The following is a 19,668-nucleotide window of genomic DNA, read 5'->3' as shown; positions in this document are numbered from 1 at the left end:
CCCTTACCCACCTCCGGACTACCCCATGCTCTCCTACAGGTTTGAGCCCTTTTGAGCTCCTTTACAGAAGGCCTTTCTTCCTCAATCACCACCTCCCGGCCTAAACTCCCCCACTGGCTGGGCACCTCCTCTATCTCTCTCTTCCGAGGTCCCTTCTCCATTCACATGCTGACAGCCATCTCCAAGCCTCAACACCAACAGACCCAACTGCCCCTGAGCCTGCCCCACTCTCCCCAGGGGACAGAATACTCCTCAAACAGCTATCACCTAAGTCTCTTGAGCCCTGATGAACAGGACCTTATACTGTGATCCTCACCACCCCTTCAGTTGCCAAGCTCCTGAGACATCTATGCTGGTACCATCTCTCCAGGCTCAAGCGGGCACCTATTCAGGATACATGGTCTGTCCAGCAGCTGGGATCCTCCACCCTCCAGTTTCCCAAGATATACCAATAAAGGGCCTATTTGCTCTTCTGCTCTGTACTGTAGCTTTGATCTGGAAGTTCCAAGCCCCATTGAGGCTTTGGTAACTGTCATGCCCACAAGGCAGGGCCAAGAGAGGACCCTGAAGACCCGAGATCCAGATGCACCATCTCTCTTGGTTCCTGGACCCTGGACACTGGAGGTAGATCGAGCAGAGTTCTCCAGAGAACACCGCCGGACTGCGCTACACCTTTCCCAGACCCTGTAAACTATCCCTTCACTTGTAAGTTACCCCACAAAATAAACCTCCCTTTTAACTATGTGGAGTGGCCTTAATAATTTCACCAATACTATACATTCATCTTTACAGTACAACTAGGAAAGATGTTAATGATCTATTTTTTCCTAGAAATTTGCCTTCTTTGCTTCCTCAAGAAACAGATGCCTGAGGTCTCCAGGATGACAACGTGACACTCCTCCATTCACACCTTCTGTTGGATGTGAGCTCACCAATTCCCAACTCTTCTTCCCCACATAACCCCATGCCTACAGGAAGTTGTCAGACTTGAACTGGCGCCCCTATACCCAAAGAGTCTGGAATGCTTGGGTGGGAGCTCCACCTCAACCCCTGGCACCCTGGCATCCCTATACCCAAAGAGTCTAGAATGTTCTGATGGAAGATCCACCTCAACTCCCCTCCCCCATCGCCTTCCCCAAACCCCGCCCCTTCAAAGTCCACAAAACACAGCTCCTCCCCCAGAGAGGCTCAAGACCACTCCCATAGGATATATAAGCTGCATCCCAGAAAACAGACACATGGTTCTTCTGTTCTCTCATCCCTGTCTCCTCTCTGAGGGGCCGGGAATCACCCGGGAATACTTTAACCATTAAACCTGGGTTTTTCCAATTTGGTCTGATTCAGTTTAATTTGGATTGCTGCATTGGTGGAGAGGCCTTCAGGGTGCAAAGACTTATCAATCTCCTCAGGAATCATGTCATGCAACACCTACAAATTTATCATTTCTTTTGATTCTTATGCAAGAGGCACTGCAGATTTTCAATGACTTATGGTAAACTTTCATGAAGAGACATATTGGTGATTATCTTTCCCTGGTCTGGAGACTCCCTCAATTAACAGGACCGAAGAAAAAATTCCCCCAAACTTCTTAACTTTATCTTCTGCCAGCATTCTGCCTTGTCCCCTCAAAATCTGAATCCTGGACAGCTTCAAATGGCCACCCTGGATAGTCCAATCTCAGACTGCTTCAATGAGGCCTGCACTTTCCTAATGCTGGACAGTCCCACAGAGCCTGGACAGCAAATGCAACAGCCAGCCATCCCAGGACTTGGCCAGCATCCCAGTTTTCTTACCAAAGATGCAGGACCTCCTGTATACACACACACAACAGGAAGCAGTCTACAGAACACAGCCCCTACTTCCCATTTCCTCACCTTTTTATAACGAACGAAAGGGAGGCATGTTAGTTTCCACAGCCTGCCTCCGCCACTGAAGCAGCTGCCTCTCCACCACCAGCTTTGCGACATGTGCACCCCTTAAGGTACCCACCAGGCAGTTTGCTCTCTTGCCTCTTGCTCCTCCCTTAGCATCTCCTTTCTCTTATCTCCCTTCTCTCTCTTGCCTCTTCTCTGTCTGTCTGTCTGCCTGCCTCTCTCATGTCCCCACTCCGACATGCCCTTTCACCCTCCCCCCCCAATACACCTCTGGCACTGACCCTGTTGCCTGTGGTGTGTTTGCTTAGTGGCACCCCTTGACAGGGCCTGTTGAAAGGTACCTACCTGGCCTTTCTTTTCTTAAATCCCTTCACACACAAGACAAGGGGAAAATGAAGTATCAGCCTGACTCCATTTTGTAATGAGGAGCCATTTTGATACTCCAGTTCAGTTTCGGTTTACTGTAAAATGTAAGCTTCTGTTTCTTGGAATTGGGCTACACGTCACCCCTGTGACCACAAACTGTTCTAGAACGTGTTCCAAGAAGATGTCCTTAATTGCTTGGTCTCCCTTCTGTAACAGTGCCTGTTTGCAAAATCCCCCACCCTGTGGTTTTGTCCTATAAAAGGAACTTGACATTGGCTCAGCGCTGCTCTCTTGAACCACATCTTAGGAGGAGACATCTGCTAGCCTGGCTCTGGCGTATACCAAATAAAGCTTGTTGTGATATGGCCATAATTTGTGGTTAGTGGTCTTTCTCTTTGAGTCCGTGGGATTAAAACTATAACCCCTAGAAAAATAGAAGCAATCATTAACAGCCCAGGGCAATATGGTTTTAGTGCAGAATTAGTCCAAACTTTCAAAGAAGAGTTAATGCCAATACTCCTCAAATTATTCCACAAAAGGAAAGTTGACCTGTTCTTTTTATGAGGTCACAGTTACCCTGATATACAAGCCACACAAAGATTCAACAAAGAAAGAACAATTTCCTTTGTGAAGACAGATGCAAAAATAAATAGAATATTTGCAAACCAATCCAAGAACACATCGAAGATCATTCACCGTCATCAAAAAGGCTTCATCCCAGAGATTCAAAGATGGTTCAACATACATAAATCAATAAATGCAATCCACCATATCAACAAACTGAAATAAAAAAAAACATATGATTATTTCAGTAGGTGTAGAAAAGGCCTTTGACAAAAATCCAACACCCCTTCAGAATAAAAGTCCTGGAAGGATTAGGGATACAAGGGACAAACTTCAACATAATAAAGTCAGTCTACAGCAAGCCTATAGCCAACATCAAATTAAATGGAGAGAAACTCAAATCATTTTCACTAAAATCAGGGAGGGACAAGACAAAGTTGCCCACTTTCTCCATACCTATTCAATATAGTACTTGAAGTTCTAGCTAGAGCAATGAGATTAACTGAAGGATATCACGAGGATACAAATTGGAAAGGAAGACGTCAAACTTTACTACTTGCAGATGATATGATAGTATACATAAGTGACCCCAAAAATTCTACCAGGGAGCTCCTACAGCTGATAAACACCTTCAGCAAAGTAGCAGGATACAAAATTAACTAAAAAAAAAAAATCAATCATAGCCCTATGTAGAAATGATAAATGGGATGAAAAAGAAATCAGGGAAATAACATCCTTCACCATAGTCACAAATACAAATTATCTTGGTGTAGCTCTAACAAAGCAAGTGAAAGACCTATATGACAAGAACTTTAAGTCTTTGAAGGAAGAAATTGGAGAAGATATTAGAAGGTAGAAAGATCTCCCATGCTCATGGATCAGTAGGATTAACACAGTAAAAATGGTTATCTTACCAAAAGCAATCTACAGATCCAACACAATCACCATTAAAATCCAAAACAATTCTTTATAGACCTTGAAAGAACAATATTCAACTTCATAAGGAAAACAAAAAACCCAGGATAGCTAAAACAATCCTGTACAACAAAAGAACTTCTAGAGTTATCACCATCCCTGATTTCAAGCTCTACTACAGAGCTATAGTAATAAAAACCACATGGTATTGGCATAAAAACAGACTAATCAATGGAATCTAACTGAAGACCCAGACATAAATCCACACACCTACAGACACTTGACTTTTGACAAAGAAGCCAAAATTATACAGTGGGGGGAAAAAAGCATCTTCACCAAATGGTGCTGGTCTAACTGGATGATGACATGTAGAAAATTACAAATAGATCCTTATCTATCACCTTGAACAAAACTCAAGTCCAAGCGGATTTACATCAACATAAAACCAGATACACTGAACTTAATAGAAAAGAAAGTAGAGAATAGCCTTGAACACATTGGCACAGGAGACTGGAATAGAACACCAACAGCACAGGCACTAAGATCAATAATTAGTAAATGGGATCATATGAAACTGAAAATTTTCTGAAGGCAAAAAACACTGTTAGGATAATTTTTTGTACAGTGTGAAGATGTATCTCTGTCATTCCTCACCTGCCTAAGGCACCTTTTGATTGGTTTAATGAAGAACTGAATGGCCAACAGCTAGACAGGAGAGGATAGGTGTGACTTCCGAGGAGAGATAGGAACTTGTAGAAAGGAGTGGAGGCATGGGGGATTCACCAGCCAGACACAGAAGAAGTTGGACATATGGTACTAAGGAGAGGTAACAAGCCATATGGCAGAACACAGATTAATATAAACGGGTGGATTTAAGATTTAAGAGCTAGTTGGGAACAAGCCTAAGCCAAGGCCAAACTTTCACAATTATTAAGCAGTCTCCATGTCATTATTTGGGAGCTGGCAGTTCAAAGATTGTATATATTTGGCACCCAGTGTCAAGCATAGGGCCTGAGAGCACCAAGGAAAGTTCTGGGCATGACCCAGATGTGGCTTCCTAGCAACCGCAGTTTCTCTGGCAGGCTTGTTAGTGCTGCTGCATGCAATCACCCCTTTGGTGGCCTGGCATGGCTCATGGTCAGAGAGTGGCTGCAAGTGTGCAGAAAGCCAGGTCCAGACCGAGAAAAGCCCTTAACAGGTACAGTATGCCTGAAAACATGCTTAGGTGCTGGAAAAAGAACATTAAATGGGTATAGATCGCCTACAAAAACATAGCATAGTAGCAGCGATGGATGCCAATAATATATCAGCACCAGCTGACTATCTGGGGCTGTTAGGAAAGTTTACTGGCCTTTACTGTTTTTTTACAATTCTTTGATAAGCAATACTGATTGTTTAGTGAGGAAACTGTACCTAACAAAACTGCATTAAAACTATGGGTTCCAATCAACTACTTCACTTGGCTTGAGGCTCATTCCAGGCCTGACTTCCTTGTCTGCTATTTCCTAAGACAGACTCATAGACCAAGTTCTTTAAGGACACAGGGAGGTTGGGGTGGAGAATCAGTGGTTTATAGCTGTTCCCTAGGGACAGCAACACAAGTGTGAGTCTGGTTTCCCAAAGTCTCCACAATACACAGACATTTGGCCTAGAAATTCACACCTGAGAATTGCCCTTTAAGAAAAAGGATCTGGTATGAGAAGTATTGATAAGGAAAACACTAAGACCCAGGAGATTAAAGGGGAGGGAGAGAATTGCAACAATAGCTAAATCAAAGAAAAAAATTACAACCTGCTTCTACCCTTGGAAGGCTAGGCAGAGTACATCAGGGTACGTCCACACAACCAAGAACTAAGGAAGTTCTAGGAAAGGAAACTCAAGGGTTGTGTTTATTCCTACAGAAAGACATTCATGATATGGGAGAGAAAATTACAGCCTTCAAAATAGTGCTTTGTTTCATACAGATAAACCTTTCAAAAAATTATAGATCTACACGTAAGAAAAATCTCCTGGCACAAATGTTAGTGAACATTAACTATAGCTGGGAGGAGCAATACAAAGATTCAAAGGGGGCAGCATTGGTTTCCAGTTTTCTTTGGGAGATGTATGTTTGCTTAAAACAAGTTTCTACATTAGAAAAGCTATTAAAAATCTGCTGCATATCCACGTAGTAATAACATGGCAGAAATGTCTGCTAGGCTAGGACTCAGAAGGAGAAAGTGAGACGTGGGTTATGTTTGGTGTCCATTATGATACCAAACACACAGAATTAGAAAGTGGAAAATTAACTCGGGGGTGTTTGGCTTGTACAACATGGGAGCAATGGCATGTACATATTCTATGTATCCCACACAGTCCATGGGCAACAGTCATCGTAGAACCATCCCCATAATGTCACCTGTGCCATGTGTGGCAGCAAGGGAACATCAGAACCAGCAAAGGTACTCTACTCTGAGCTGTCTGGATCTCTCTAGTGAGGGCTGGGGAGTCTGAAACACTAATCCAGGGGTGTCAAGAGCTCATAACCCAAAGCCTGCAAGGAGTATCCATGACCTCTTAATTCAAATGGCTGAAAACTAGGCCAGGATACAGAAACAGTCAATGAGGAACCAACCAATGGAAATTTAAGAACTGAATGTGAGGAAAGGGTTGTGTGGGTGAAGATTCTGAGACATCATGTTTGTTTTAGATTTCATGACTTCACTGTGCATACTGGGGTCGACCTCGAAAGACTAGCTTGATGAAGAAAATCAAAGCAGTCAATGACAGTGGCTATGGCTTACCCTGCTCAGGCAAGGATTTGGGTTCTGTGACTCTAGGGTGCATGTGTCTTCATAAGACCACCACTCAAGGCAATGGTGAAAACATTTAATACCTTAAAATGGTAGAAAATAGGCAACTCAAGCCTTAACCTTTAAATTGTGAAGCATGCCTAGTATAGAAATCAGATTTAGTTGAAACTGACCATGCCGATGATGTCAGTGTGCAAGGAGCAGTAATAATACAGGACGGATTGTTTTTAATAAGGAAGGGGGAAAAGAAATCACAAAACCTCAAACAACTACCAAATAACTCCTACTTGATGAGTAACAGCTTCACAATACAGAAGAGCAATTAATTGTGAGGATGTATTTAGCAAAGAAATACTTCCTTCAAATACATGTCTCTAATCCCAGAGCAAGAGAGAAATGGTTATAAGAAAATCACCCCTTGACTGATGGAAGCAGATGCAGAGATCCACAGCTAGGAGGTCAATAGTATGATGGGAAACTCCACAGAGACAGCTGATCTGAGCTAAGTAGAGCTCACGGACTCTGGATGGACGGCTGAGGAACCTGCAGGGAACCAACCAGACCCTCTGAATGTGGGTGATGACCGCGTGGCTTGGTGATGATTGTAGGGCTCCTGGCAGGGGGACTTGGACTTATCCCTGGTGTATGAACTGGCTTTTTGGAGCCCATTCCCTATGGTGGGATACCTTGCTCAGCCTTGATGGGGGGGAAGTGGGGGGGGGGGGAGTGGGGGGGGAGTGGCTTGGGCCTGCCTCAACTTGATGTGCCAGACTTTGTTGACTCCCTGTGGGAGGTCTTAACCCTCTCTGAGGAGTGGCTGAGGGGTGGGGTGGAAGAGAGGTGAGAGGGGAGGGGGAGGGGGAGAGGGAGGAGGACAACACAATAAAAACAAAGAAAAAAAATGAAAATCACCCCAAGAAAGCACCCTGAAACTACAAATATCCTTATCTGCTCTCATGTGAAATGGAGTTGGCAGTTCTCCACTGGAAGATGGCAGTGGACAGTAGTACAGCACAATACCTTTCTTCAGAACGGACACGGCAGAGATTTAACAACCTGAGCTCAGCTCCCATACTGACACTGACAACCTTGGTCAAGACACTGGTGACCTGTGGCACAGAATGAACTACCAGCACCAGAAGCCCTGGCAGCATTCCTAGGCAAATCAAACAAGACAGTTTTTGTAAATGATGGGGTACCATGCAAACACATCACTAACAACACCAGCTCTGAGAGGTGACTGAGCTGAGTAGGACCCCGGAAATCCTTCTACACTGCTGATCTATGCCATGTGGTCAGGACCCTGCATGGTAACCCTTCTATGGGAACCAAGACTAGACCAGTCTAGAACCAAAGCACCAATGGTAAGCTTTTCACCAAGATGTCAAAACCAAGGCTCTCCATCTCACAAACACTACCAAAAAACGTCAAAACCTATGAACTTCTTTCCTATGTAAGGAAACACTCTTCTTAAGGTTTTGGTCTATGAGATGTCTGAAGCACATTAGGCTCCTACTTACAAAATTTTTGTCCCATGCTTTTGTAACCATTTGCCATTTTTTACCCCACCGTGCCCAATTTTCAAATTAACAAGACCTGGTGAGGGGTTGTAGAGGGCTTTCTCATATTCAGGTCACTCAAAAGGTTGAGAACAGTAGTGGTTCTCAACCTGTGGGTCGCACGACCAGCCCTTTCACAGGATTTCCTAAGACCATTAGAAAACATAGATATTTCCCTTATGATTCATAACAGTAGCAAAATCACAGTTATGAGTAGCAATGAGAATCATTTGATGGCTGGGGGTCCCCACAGCATGAGGAACTGTATTAAAGGGCTGCAGCATTAGGAAGGATGAGAACCACTGGTCTACAGGAAAAAACCCATCATGGTGGGACAAGTGTGTTCTCTGACCTTCCCAACACTGGCTGTCCTGTCCTGTGCCTGTCCCTCTTGAAGATGCAGCTGATGCTGAGTGGGGAATGAGGGCCAGCGGAAGCACTTCCCACAGGCTGGCACTGGTACGGCCTGAACTTGGGGGTGATGACTGAGACAGGAGCTCCGTCTGAAGTTCTGCCACTCACATCACTGGCAGGCTCTGTCCCCCACGTGGTCATGTTTCCACCGGCAGAGGATGACATACATCTTGTGGTCCAGCTCAGGGCGGAGGGACTTCACTGCCTCATGGGCTTTGAGATGCCGAGAGAGATGCACATCCCAGAGGGTGGAGCTTTGCCACACTGGCACTGAAAACATTCCTAGACTCCTGGCTGCTCCCACTTAAGGAATTCTTAACAGTCGGCGGGGGAGTTTTTACCTCTGGTGCACGTCAGGGGTTTCTCACCAGAGTGAGTCTTCAGGTGTCTGTGTCGCACTGTCGCACTGTGTACACCTAAAGGGCCTCTTTCCAATGTGGAACAGCTCAGGTCTCCTGAGCCCTACTTGGTTGCTACAGACTCTTCTGTAGCATGTAGTGTGGTTCCCTGGATGGGGCCGGCGCTGGCTCCAGGAGCTGAGCCTTCCTGGGAGTCGATTCCTGGAAAGCTGAAAAGATCAGAGCTGTTTGAAAGACTTGTTTCCTGAACAAAGGTCCCAGGGTCACTCACTGTTACAGTCCCCGCCGAAAACCTGTTCCTTATTGCCGCCGTGCAATTCTGATAGGTCATCGGAGGAGTACCCACACAGACATGTATGTCACTGGAGCAGTCCCCACACAGACACGTATGTCATCGGAGCAATCCCCACACAGACACGTATGTCACTGGAGCAATCCCCACACAGACACGTATGTCACTGGAGCAGTCCCCACACAGACACGTATGTCACTGGAGCAGTCCCCACACAGACACGTATGTCACTGGAGCAGTCCCCACACAGACACGTATGTCACTGGAGCAGTCCCCACACAGACACGTATGTCACTGGAGCAGTCCCCACACAGACACGTATGTCACTGGAGCAGTCCCCACACAGACGTGTGAGAAGCTGCCCACTGGCAGGTCCTCCAACCCTGACCTATGGGTGGTTCCACAGCAGGGGGAGCTCTGCTCTGGGCTAGTTCTTCAGTTTCAGGTCTCCTCTCAGGACCGAGGAAAGCCAAGAGCCCCAGCTACAAAGAGAAAGGCGTCATGATGGAGGGGTAGGGGAAACAGACACTGTCCTGCCTGGAGCTGGATGGTAGAGGCTCTCCTGCTGCAGGAAGAGATGTACGGCAGAGAGAAGAGGGCAAGTACCAGACAGAGTGAGCTTCGGGTGAGAGCCCTTCTCCTGACCAGGAGGGCTAGGATGGATGCTGTCTGGAGAGCCTCCCCTGGGCCTCCTCCCGAGCAGCTGATCATGGGTGCTGCCCACGGCCTCGTATCCTCTCAGGCTTTGCCCCACTACTCACTTCTCCATGGTACCGCAATGCTGTCTTCCTCTGTTGTTTGTGGGGCCTCTTCTTTCAGGAGTGAAATCAAGCCAGGTTCAGGGAACTGGTACCCTAATGAAGAAGGAAGACTTGTAACTTGGGGGTTCAGCAATTCCCCAAGGTATGGGTCCTGAAGACTTTGGGGCAACAGAAAAGGTGCACAGACTCTCACAGGAGTGAAGTGAAGCCTGTTTCCATCCCTCAAAGCAGATCTTCTCTGTCACTTTACAGCCCTATACACCCTCCCAGAGCAGACACCTCCTTGTACACCCTTATACACCCTCCCACAGCAGAGGTCTCCCTGTATACCCCTATACACCCTCCCACAGCAGACACCTCCTCGTACACCCCTATACACCCTCCCACAGCAGACACCTCCCTGTACACCCTATACACCCTCCCACAGCAGATGTCTCCCTGTACACCCCTATACACCCTCCCACAGCAGATGTCTCCCTGTACACCCCTATACACCCTCCCACAGCAGATGTCTCCCTGTACACCCCTATACACCCTCCCACAGCAGAGGTCTCCCCGTACACCCCTATACACCCTCCCACAGCAGAGGTCTCCCCGTACACCCCTATACACCCTCCCACAGCAGAGGTCTCCCTGTACACCCCTATACACCCTCCCAGAGCAGACACCTCCCTGTACACCCCTATACACCCTCCCACAGCAGGGGTCTCCCTGTACACCCCTATACACCCTCCCACAGCAGACACCTCCCTGTACACCCCTATACACCCTCCCACAGCAGAGGTCTCCCTGTACACCCCTATACACCCTCCCACAGCAGAGGTCTCCCTGTACACCCTATACACCCTCCCACAGCAGACACCTCCCTGTACACCCTATACACCCTCCCACAGCAGATGTCTCCCTGTACACCCTATACACCCTCCCACAGCAGATGTCTCCCTGCACACCCCTATACACCCTCCCACAGCAGATGTCTCCCTGTACACCCCTATACACCCTCCCACAGCAGAGGTCTCCCTGTACACCCTATACACTCTCCCACAGCAGACACCTCCCTGTACACCCTATACACCCTCCCACAGCAGGGGTCTCCCTGTACACCCTATACACTCTCCCACAGCAGACACCTCCCTGTACACCCTATACACCCTCCCACAGCAGAGGTCTCCCTGTACACCCCTATACACCCTCCCACAGCAGAGGTCTCCCTGTACACCCTATACACTCTCCCACAGCAGACACCTCCCTGTACACCCTATACACCCTCCCACAGCAGGGGTCTCCCTGTACACCCCTATACACCCTCCCACAGCAGAGGTCTCCCTGTACACCCTATACACCCTCCCACAGCAGAGGTCTCCTTGTACACCCCTATACACCCTCCCACAGCAGACACCTCCCTGTACACCCTATACACCCTCCCACAGCAGGGGTCTCCCTGTACACCCCTATACACCCTCCCACAGCAGATGTCTCCCTGTACACCCCTATACACCCTCCCACAGCAGAGGTCTCCCTGTACACGCCTATACACCCTCCCACAGCAGATGTCTCCCTGTACACCCCTATACACCCTCCCACAGCAGATGTCTCCCTGTACACCCCTATACACCCTCCCACAGCAGACACCTCCCTGTACACCCCTATACACCCTCCCACAGCAGATGTCTCCCTCTACATGGAGACACCATTTGTTGTCCCAACTGTGTAAGACAGGTGCTCTTGGCATCTAAATACTGGAGGCAGGGAGGCTGCTCAAACAGCCGAACCATAAAAGACTTATTTGGGTAATGGGAAGCTGGAGTGATGATGGCTCTGGAGTTAAGAGCATGTAATACTCTTCCAGAGGACACAAGTTTGGCTCCCAGCACCCACACTGGCAGCTCACAACTGTTTGCAACTCCACTTCCAGGGGATTCCATGCCTCTGGCCCCTATTGGTACCAGCCCTCACGTACACACAACCAGTCCATACACACAGAAAAAAAATTTTTTTAAATAAAGAATTACATATTCCCATTCACAATGGTGCCAAGGCTGGAAAACTGTTACGGCTTAAAAGCTGAAAAGGAGGACCGGGTGGTGTGCTGGGCCCCACACCCCAGCCTGGACAGCCTGACAGCATTCCTCTTCCTTCTGCTCCTCCCCATCTTTAGTTCCCATCCCCAGATCCCCACCATCAGTGTACCACCCAGCTGTGCACTTGTTTATCATCTGTCTCCTCCCACTCAGACACACAGCCCAGTAAACGCGAGTTCTCATTTAGTCTGGATCCCTAAAGCTGCACCAAGACCCAGCATGGTGTGACCTCGCTGACAGATTAACGATCGGCACACATTGCTGCATATATTGGTAATATTTGGAGCAGCATTGAGTAGTTATTTAGCATTTTTCTAGAGAGCAGTGTGCTGGATAGTTTTATGTCAACTTGACACAAGCCAAAGTCATCTGAGAGGAGGGAACCTCAATTAAGAAAATGCCTCCATAAGAGCAGGCTGAGGGCAAGCCCATAGGGCATTCCTTAGTTAGCAAGTCATTAGAGAGGGCCCAGTCTGTTGTGGGTGGTGCCATCCCTGGGCTGGAGGTCCTGGGTTCTATAAGAAAGCAGGCTGAGCAAGCCATGGGGAGCAAGCCGGTTCACAGCTCCCCCCATGGCCTCTGCATCAGCTCCTGCCTCCAGGTTCCTGCCCTGCTTGAGTGCCTGTCCTGACTTCCTTCAGTGATAGGCTATGACATGGACGTGTAAGCCAAATAAACCCTTTCCTCCCAAGCTGCTTTGCTCACCCTGTTTCATCACAGCCATAGTAACCCAACCAAGACAGTCAGCTTCCAACTCACTACTGTAGTTTACACGGAAGCTTTCTATCAACCCTATAAAAAGAAAATGACACCACTTCCAAAAGAAAAAACAGAGGCCACATAGCAACAGGCAACAAAACCAAGAAGAGGTAGTCAAATTTTCTCATGACGAGAGAGAGAGAGAGAGAGAGAGAGAGAGAGAGAGAGAGAGAGAGATCTCCTTTTGAAGCTGGGCAGGAGTATGGTTGGGAGATCTGAAAAGAACTGGAGGGGCGGATGGGGGCAGATATAATCAAAATACATTGCACACATGCGTGACATTCTCCAAGAATAAATAAATTTAAAAATAAATGAGTGGCAGCTTAACGAGGACCTGGACTACGGTGACATCAGCCCACATGCTAACACGGGTAGGGGGAAGGTCAGGGGCCCAAACCCCAGACAAGGAACAGTAGGCAGCTAAGGAATGTGAGAGCAGGAGAAAGAGTCCTCCCCAGGGAAGAGCCCACTCACTGGTTATCCAGTACCTAGCGGTCAGCACTGAAACCACATACATATAAGTAACACTGTACGGACTGAACAAGCTATAGTCACATATATTAGAAATACGTATGTATATATATATTGGTTTGTATATTGAGAATATATACATGCACATATACATACGTGACAAATAAAGAACCGGGGGCCATAAATTAGTGAGAGAGTACTAGGGGGGCATAGGGGAGGTTGGAGGGAACAAAGTCAAGGGGGAAATTACGTTACATTCTAATTTCAAAAAAAGAAAAATGGTCGTTATAATGGAAAAAAGAAATGAGATGGCTGGAGAAATATCTCAGCACTTAAGAGTACTTGTGGCTCCTGCAAAGGATCTGGGTTCAATTCCCAGCACCCATATGACAGTTTACCATCTATAACTCCAGTTCCAGGGGTCCAGTGCTCTCCTCTGACTTCCATGAGCACTGAGTGCACATGGTGCCCAGAGAGACATGCAGGCAGAACACTCATAAAATAAAGTAAGACCTAAAAAAAAAAAAACAGGTGGATAAAATAAAGTATCACCTCACTGAGATGGCAAAACACATTCACAAAGTAGCTGAGAGCTGACCTAGTGTGCAGACTACAGAGAGCACACGTTCACTTTGGGAGACCAGGTTCTAGAAATCCTATGGTATCACCTCCCTGTACAGGCTCCTCTAATATCACCTCACAGTACAGGCTCCTCCGACATCACCTCCAGGTACAGATTTCTCTGAGCAGCACTGAGGTAGCTTAACTCCTCAGGTGCAGAACTACTCCTCCTTCAAGGCATATCCTTGAAGGTCACCAGCTCCCCAAGCACCAGAAAAATACCTCTAAATGATTAAAGAAGCAAGGAACGAGCCCAAGTTGGAACAATGGCGCTCACTGCTGGAGGCTGAGACAGATAGTGAACACAGACTGCCAGGCTCACACCCCCAGCGGGCTGCCTTCTGGCACGGCCTTAAGCAGCTTACCACGTCTTTGTGCCTCCATTCTCACACACCTAAAAAACGGCATAAAGCTCAGACTAGAGGCTTGCTCTGAATAAAATGGGATGTGAAAACACAAACAATTCAGGATGGGGAGAAAGGAAGAAAAATGTTGGACAGCACAACACACAAAGTAAAGCAGGGAAGAGAGAAGATCATTTTAGACAAGCTAGATGGGGGGAAGGACCCTAACATGTTTACAGACAGACTCAATGGAAACCAAGCTGGGATGAATAGGGAAGACCCAGCAACCAGGAAGGAAGCCATGACAAAAGAGAGCTTAACTCACCGGGGGCCCAGGAGATGGAAGACTAACACCTTTGCATCTTGCCTCTGCTACCACTGAATGAGCTCTGAGCAGGGGAGCCTAGAGGAAAATAACCACAGCACTGAGTCCTTTCTGGCTGCAGCCATGGCCAGCCACCTTCATATCACCCCATCCTAATGTGGAAGTCAGCAGTGGCTTCCCATGGTAAAGGAAAAGATCCAAGAAACCATTTCCTTTCTTACCAAAGTCATGCTCCAGGCACTTCCCATCTGTAAACCTCTCAATGGGCTTTCCCACGGCTTTCTAAATAAAGTGGAAGTTCTCTGGGGTCAGTGATTTCTCATCTGTCAATCAAAATCACCAGGGAGGGACCTGGAGAGATGGCTCAGCCCTTCAGAGAGCTTGATGATCTTACATAGGACTGGGGTTTGGTTCCAGTACCCACATGACTGCTCACAACCATCTACAATTCCAGTTGTAGGGGGTTCAAAACATTTTCTGATCTCCATAGGCTCCTGCATGCATGTGATACACTATATATATTCAGCAAGCTCTCTCTCTCTCTCTCAAACACACACACACACACACACACACACACACACACACACACACACACAATTAAAACTTAAATTCCCAGGAAGCTTCAACTTCTAAACAGCACATTAGAAGCAACAATGTCTACACTCTAAGGGCTTGTGAGGGTTAAATGTTGCTGATGTACAACACAGTAGGCAGTTTTTATCAGCCCCTTCCTACATCTTCTTCACTCACCAATCTAGAAGAAAAGGCCACCCTACCCCAAAAAGCCTGGACCTGGCGTCATTCCCGTGGTCTTTTCCAGGTGAGATTTTCAGTCATTTCCTGTTTCTTTCTCAGACCTTGTGCAATTTCCCCTCATTCCCCTCTAACCTCAGCTTAGATCTCTGGCCCTGGGTTGTTTCTAACCTCTAGGGCAATACCCACTATGTCCACGAGAGGCAGTGTAACACCATGGTTAAGACTAGAGACCCAGGGCAGAGTTGTCATAAGGGAAAGGGGATAGATCTTGGAGGAGTTGGAGGACTGGGGAGGATTTGACCAAAATACATTGAACAAATTAAAAAGAAAAAAGAAAAATGAAGGTGGGGGGGAAAGACTAATACAAACCAGGAAGCAGTCGCCATGGGTCCAGAACCCAACGACCAGTTAAATAAACATTGTGGAACTGCTATGTAGTGGCACCCGTAATCCCAGCACTCAGAAAGTGAGGCAGGAGGATTGCTGTGAGTTCAAGGTCAGCTTGAGCCACACAGTAAAACTCTTGAAACAAACAAACAAACAAACAAAAATGGTGAAATCATAAGCATAGGCAAATTGCTTGATTTTGTGTCTATAAAACAAAAAGCAATACCTCTTGCAAAAGCTGCTGCTTACCAGAATCAAATGAATTAATATACCAAACCTGGTGAAGGAGGGAGTCACTTCTGCAGGAGTGTGGCCACTGGCAAGTTCCTCACATCACAGTGGACCACCCCACACCTTGTACATGTGGGCGGTGCTAACTGGATTCAGTGGGTTAAAAACAAACAAGCAAAGAAATAAATAATGAAGAACAGGAAGTTGGGAGGGAGGTGTGATGGGGGGTCCTGAGGGGACTATAATGAGATGTGGATATGATCAAGATATAATGTATATGTGCATGAAAGTTTCAAGAATAAAATGCAGTTATATGCCAGTGAACTAACCTTAGTACTTAGTTTATGATATGCTAGCATTACTGAGCTATGCAAAATACTGATATTTGTTTTAAGTTCGTTCATTTATACTTATAAGTATAATTAAGGCCTGTGAGCTCACTATTCTACCCCCAAGCTTGAGTATTCTCAACGAGGCATATGCAGCCACAGCCCACAGGCTCTGAGCAGCTGAGGCAGCTAAACACAAAATTATAAATGATAAATTATAAATGATTTGGAAACTTTGATACTGTTTTGTAATTTTTTTATAACTTGATTGCATGGGTTCTGGATCTTGTCATGTCTCCATGAATCTAGCCACATACTCTTTCCTGTCCATGCCTTACACCCTCCATCTAGAAATACCTGTGATTCTGGATTTTTTCCCTCTTGGTATGTATGTACTAGTGTCCTCTTAGTATATATTTATGTAGTATATATTTAATATATTTTATTTGTAGTTGCCATTATTTTTATTCAAAGGACTAGAGGCTTTCTCTTATTTTTGAAATGTCCTCTTCAGTGCCAACCGAATGATCTGAATTCCTATGAGACTAACAGATACTGGGAAAGGCTGAACTTCCAATCCTTATATTAATCTCTCATTTTTTAGAACCTCTTGAACTGGACATTTAGCCATCCACTTAAAAGTTCATTCTCGCCCTCAAATGAAAAGACTAAAGAATCAACATAAAAAAATATGGCATTTATACTTAACATATCAAGTCTAGATTCTTCAATAGTTCTGATTTTTTGTTTATGATTAAAAGTATGTATATATGTGGGTATGTGTGCACGAGTGCAGGTGTCCCATGTATATACATATTTTTTAATCAGGGTAGGAGATTGTAAGCTGCCTGATATGAGTGTTGGGAATCAAACTCAGGTCCTCTGCAAGAACGATACAAGTTTTTAACTGCTGAGCCCTCTCCTCCATTCACTGAGGAGTGTAGTTTTGATAAAGTTTTCACTGGGTTAAGAAATACGGATGGGCACAGGGGACAAAATTGGTACTCTGAGAAACAGAAACCATTGCAGCAGCAATCACACTGAATTTTCTTCCATCTCACATGAGGTTAGACAGGTTTAGCTTGGGTGTGCGCAAAATTCTTTCTTTTCATTCAACATACTTCTATTCCTCCCCTACCAGCAAGCCAAGCATACAGATGTGCAATAAACAGAACAACAGTTTGCTCCCTCCCTGTCTGTCTGTCTGCTCCCTCCCTGTCTCTCCAGACACCAGAAGCAACTCTGCTGGGAGAGTGGCTGCCTCCTTGCCTTTCCTTCCTCCGGTGCTCTGAACCCACCAGCATCTTCGGCAGGGTGGTCTGGAAATGCTCCCACATTAGTTGTTCTCTCTTCTGCTCCTCAGTTAGGACCCCTGCATGCAGCCATTGCTGGCAGAGCTGCTAAATCTGGCTCAAAGCTTGGTGAGGCCCGGTCACCAGGAAACACCGATGCTTACTCATTTGAAGGAAAGCTTTCGCAGCCTCTGGGCATTTTACGTGGATGGGTTTGGGATTTTTTTCTTGACCGTGCTCATGAAAGATGTAGGCATTCTTCCTGAGATCCCAAACTTCTTTCACATGTAGCCTCTACAGCATGGCCTCTACAGCATGGCCTTTACAGGATAGAGATACTGTCGAAGGCAGGCTGTTCCAGAATATCCTACTGTGGAAGACAGGGAGTAGAGTTACATGAGACAAAAAGGATACCAAGACCATAGGACCTGCAGCTATTACAGAGAGGCTTACAAATGTATACCGAGGACTGAGGAGATGGCTCAGTTAGTAAAGCATTCGCCACACAAGCATGAGGACCTGAGTTTGAGGCCCAGCCCAAACATTTAAAAAAAAATTCCAGGTGCAAATGTATACTTAGAATTGCACAAAACGGCAGAGGTGCCCTCAAGCAAAGGGAAGCAGCTTACTTCTCACTAATGTCTAAAGAGACCCTCATAGAGATTGCGGGCACACAGAGATGTTGTCTCCGAGCTGGAAATGCACAGAAGGACAGACGTATGTCCACCAGGAAATGGTACTGAAGGGGAAAGACTGGCGTTTCAAGCTGCTATGAACTCATCTGACAAGTAAACATTTTCATTTTAAAGCCACAAGATAAGCTGTATATACCTTGGCCAGTAGAGTGCTTACGTAGCACTCAGGGAGCCTTGAGTTCAATCCTCAGCACTAAATAAACCACACACGGTGGCTTACACCTACAATCCCAGTCCTCAGGAAGCGGAGGCAAGAGGATCCTGAGTTTAAGGTCATCTTCTGCTACACAGAGAACTGAGGACCAGCCTGGGATTCATTAGACTCTTTGCAAAAAAATAAATAAATAAAATCTTGAGTTAAAACAACTATTACATGGCTGGAGAGATGGCTCAGAGGTTAAGAGCACTGGCTGCTCTTCCAGAGGTCCTGAGTTCAATTCCCAGCAACCACATGGTGGCTCACAACCATCTGTAATGAGATCTGGTGTCCTCTTCTGGCCTACAGGCAGAACACTGTACACATAATAAATAAATAAAATCTTTAAAAAAACCTATTATATACATTGAGAAAAGACAGCCAAATGACCAATAAATTGGGACACAATCTGACTAGTTGTCAGTGATGTGCAACTTAAAGCCAGAATGAGATAGTACTATGGACCTTTTAGGATGCCCAAAACGAAGAGATGAGGCTATAGTAAGTCTTGTGAAGGAGATGGAGTCACACAAGATATACTGGACCTCTAAACATAAATGAGAAAATGGGCATCTTGCTATTAAATGAAAGGAGGTTCAACAAGCCTACCGTGTAGTATAAGTCCACTTACACTAAAAAAAAAGCCTAAAATATGAAAGTAGTTGGTCAAATACCGACAGGGCTTAGAGAGGAGGTCTGGGTGAGGGAGGTCGGCACTGACAAAGTGACTGAGGTAGAGGGGGATGGATGATAGGGCAGAGGAAGAAAACGGGAGTGAAGGGAAGGAGGGAAGGGCCGAGATGGTGAGGGGCACTGAGTGCTGTGAGACTGAGGTAGAAGAAGTACATGGGTGAGGTCAGAGGTGGGGTATAGCTGAGGAGGAGGACCATGGATGAGGGAGGAGGTGGGGTATAGCTGAGGAGGAGGACCATGGATGAGGGAGGAGGTGGGGTATAGCTGAGGAGGAGGACCATGGATGAGGGAGGAGGTGGGGTATAGCTGAGGAGGAGGACCATGGATGAGGTCAGAGGTGGGGTATAGCTGAGGAGGAGGACCATGGATGAGGGAGGAGGTGGGGTATAGCTGAGGAGGAGGACCATGGATGAGGGAGGAGGTGGGGTATAACTGAGGAGGACCATGGATGAGGGAGGAGGTGGGGTATAGCTGAGGAGGAGGACCATGGATGAGGGAGGAGGTGGAGGAAAGCCAAGGCGGAGGACCATGGATGAGGGAGGAGGTGGAGGAAAGCCAAGGCGGAGGACCACGGATGAGGGAGGAGGTGGAG

General features: G+C 46.6%; 1 long non-coding RNA gene across 2 annotated transcripts; it reads right to left on the bottom strand.

The window, feature by feature from the left end:
- Positions 1-5,616: 5,616 nt before the first annotated feature.
- LOC128095540 (uncharacterized) lies at positions 5,617-17,803 on the bottom strand. 2 transcript variants are annotated; one of them, XR_008213259.1, is made up of 4 exons: positions 17,657-17,803; positions 9,897-9,989; positions 8,826-9,052; positions 5,617-7,054 (listed from the first exon to the last, which is right to left on the bottom strand). It is a non-coding gene; the product is annotated as an uncharacterized LOC128095540 (long non-coding RNA). The 2 variants fall into 2 exon arrangements; XR_008213260.1 differs by lacking the exon at positions 17,657-17,803 and adding an exon at positions 14,498-14,642.
- Positions 17,804-19,668: the final 1,865 nt, after the last annotated feature.

The sequence above is a fragment of the Peromyscus californicus genome, unplaced genomic scaffold (assembly GCF_007827085.1).
Source record: "Peromyscus californicus insignis strain IS unplaced genomic scaffold, ASM782708v3 Scaffold_4__1_contigs__length_199733344, whole genome shotgun sequence".
Classification (NCBI taxonomy): Eukaryota; Metazoa; Chordata; class Mammalia; order Rodentia; family Cricetidae; genus Peromyscus; species Peromyscus californicus.
The sequence above is the reverse complement of the archived record's forward strand: the minus strand, read 5'-3'. Positions and strand labels throughout refer to the sequence as shown.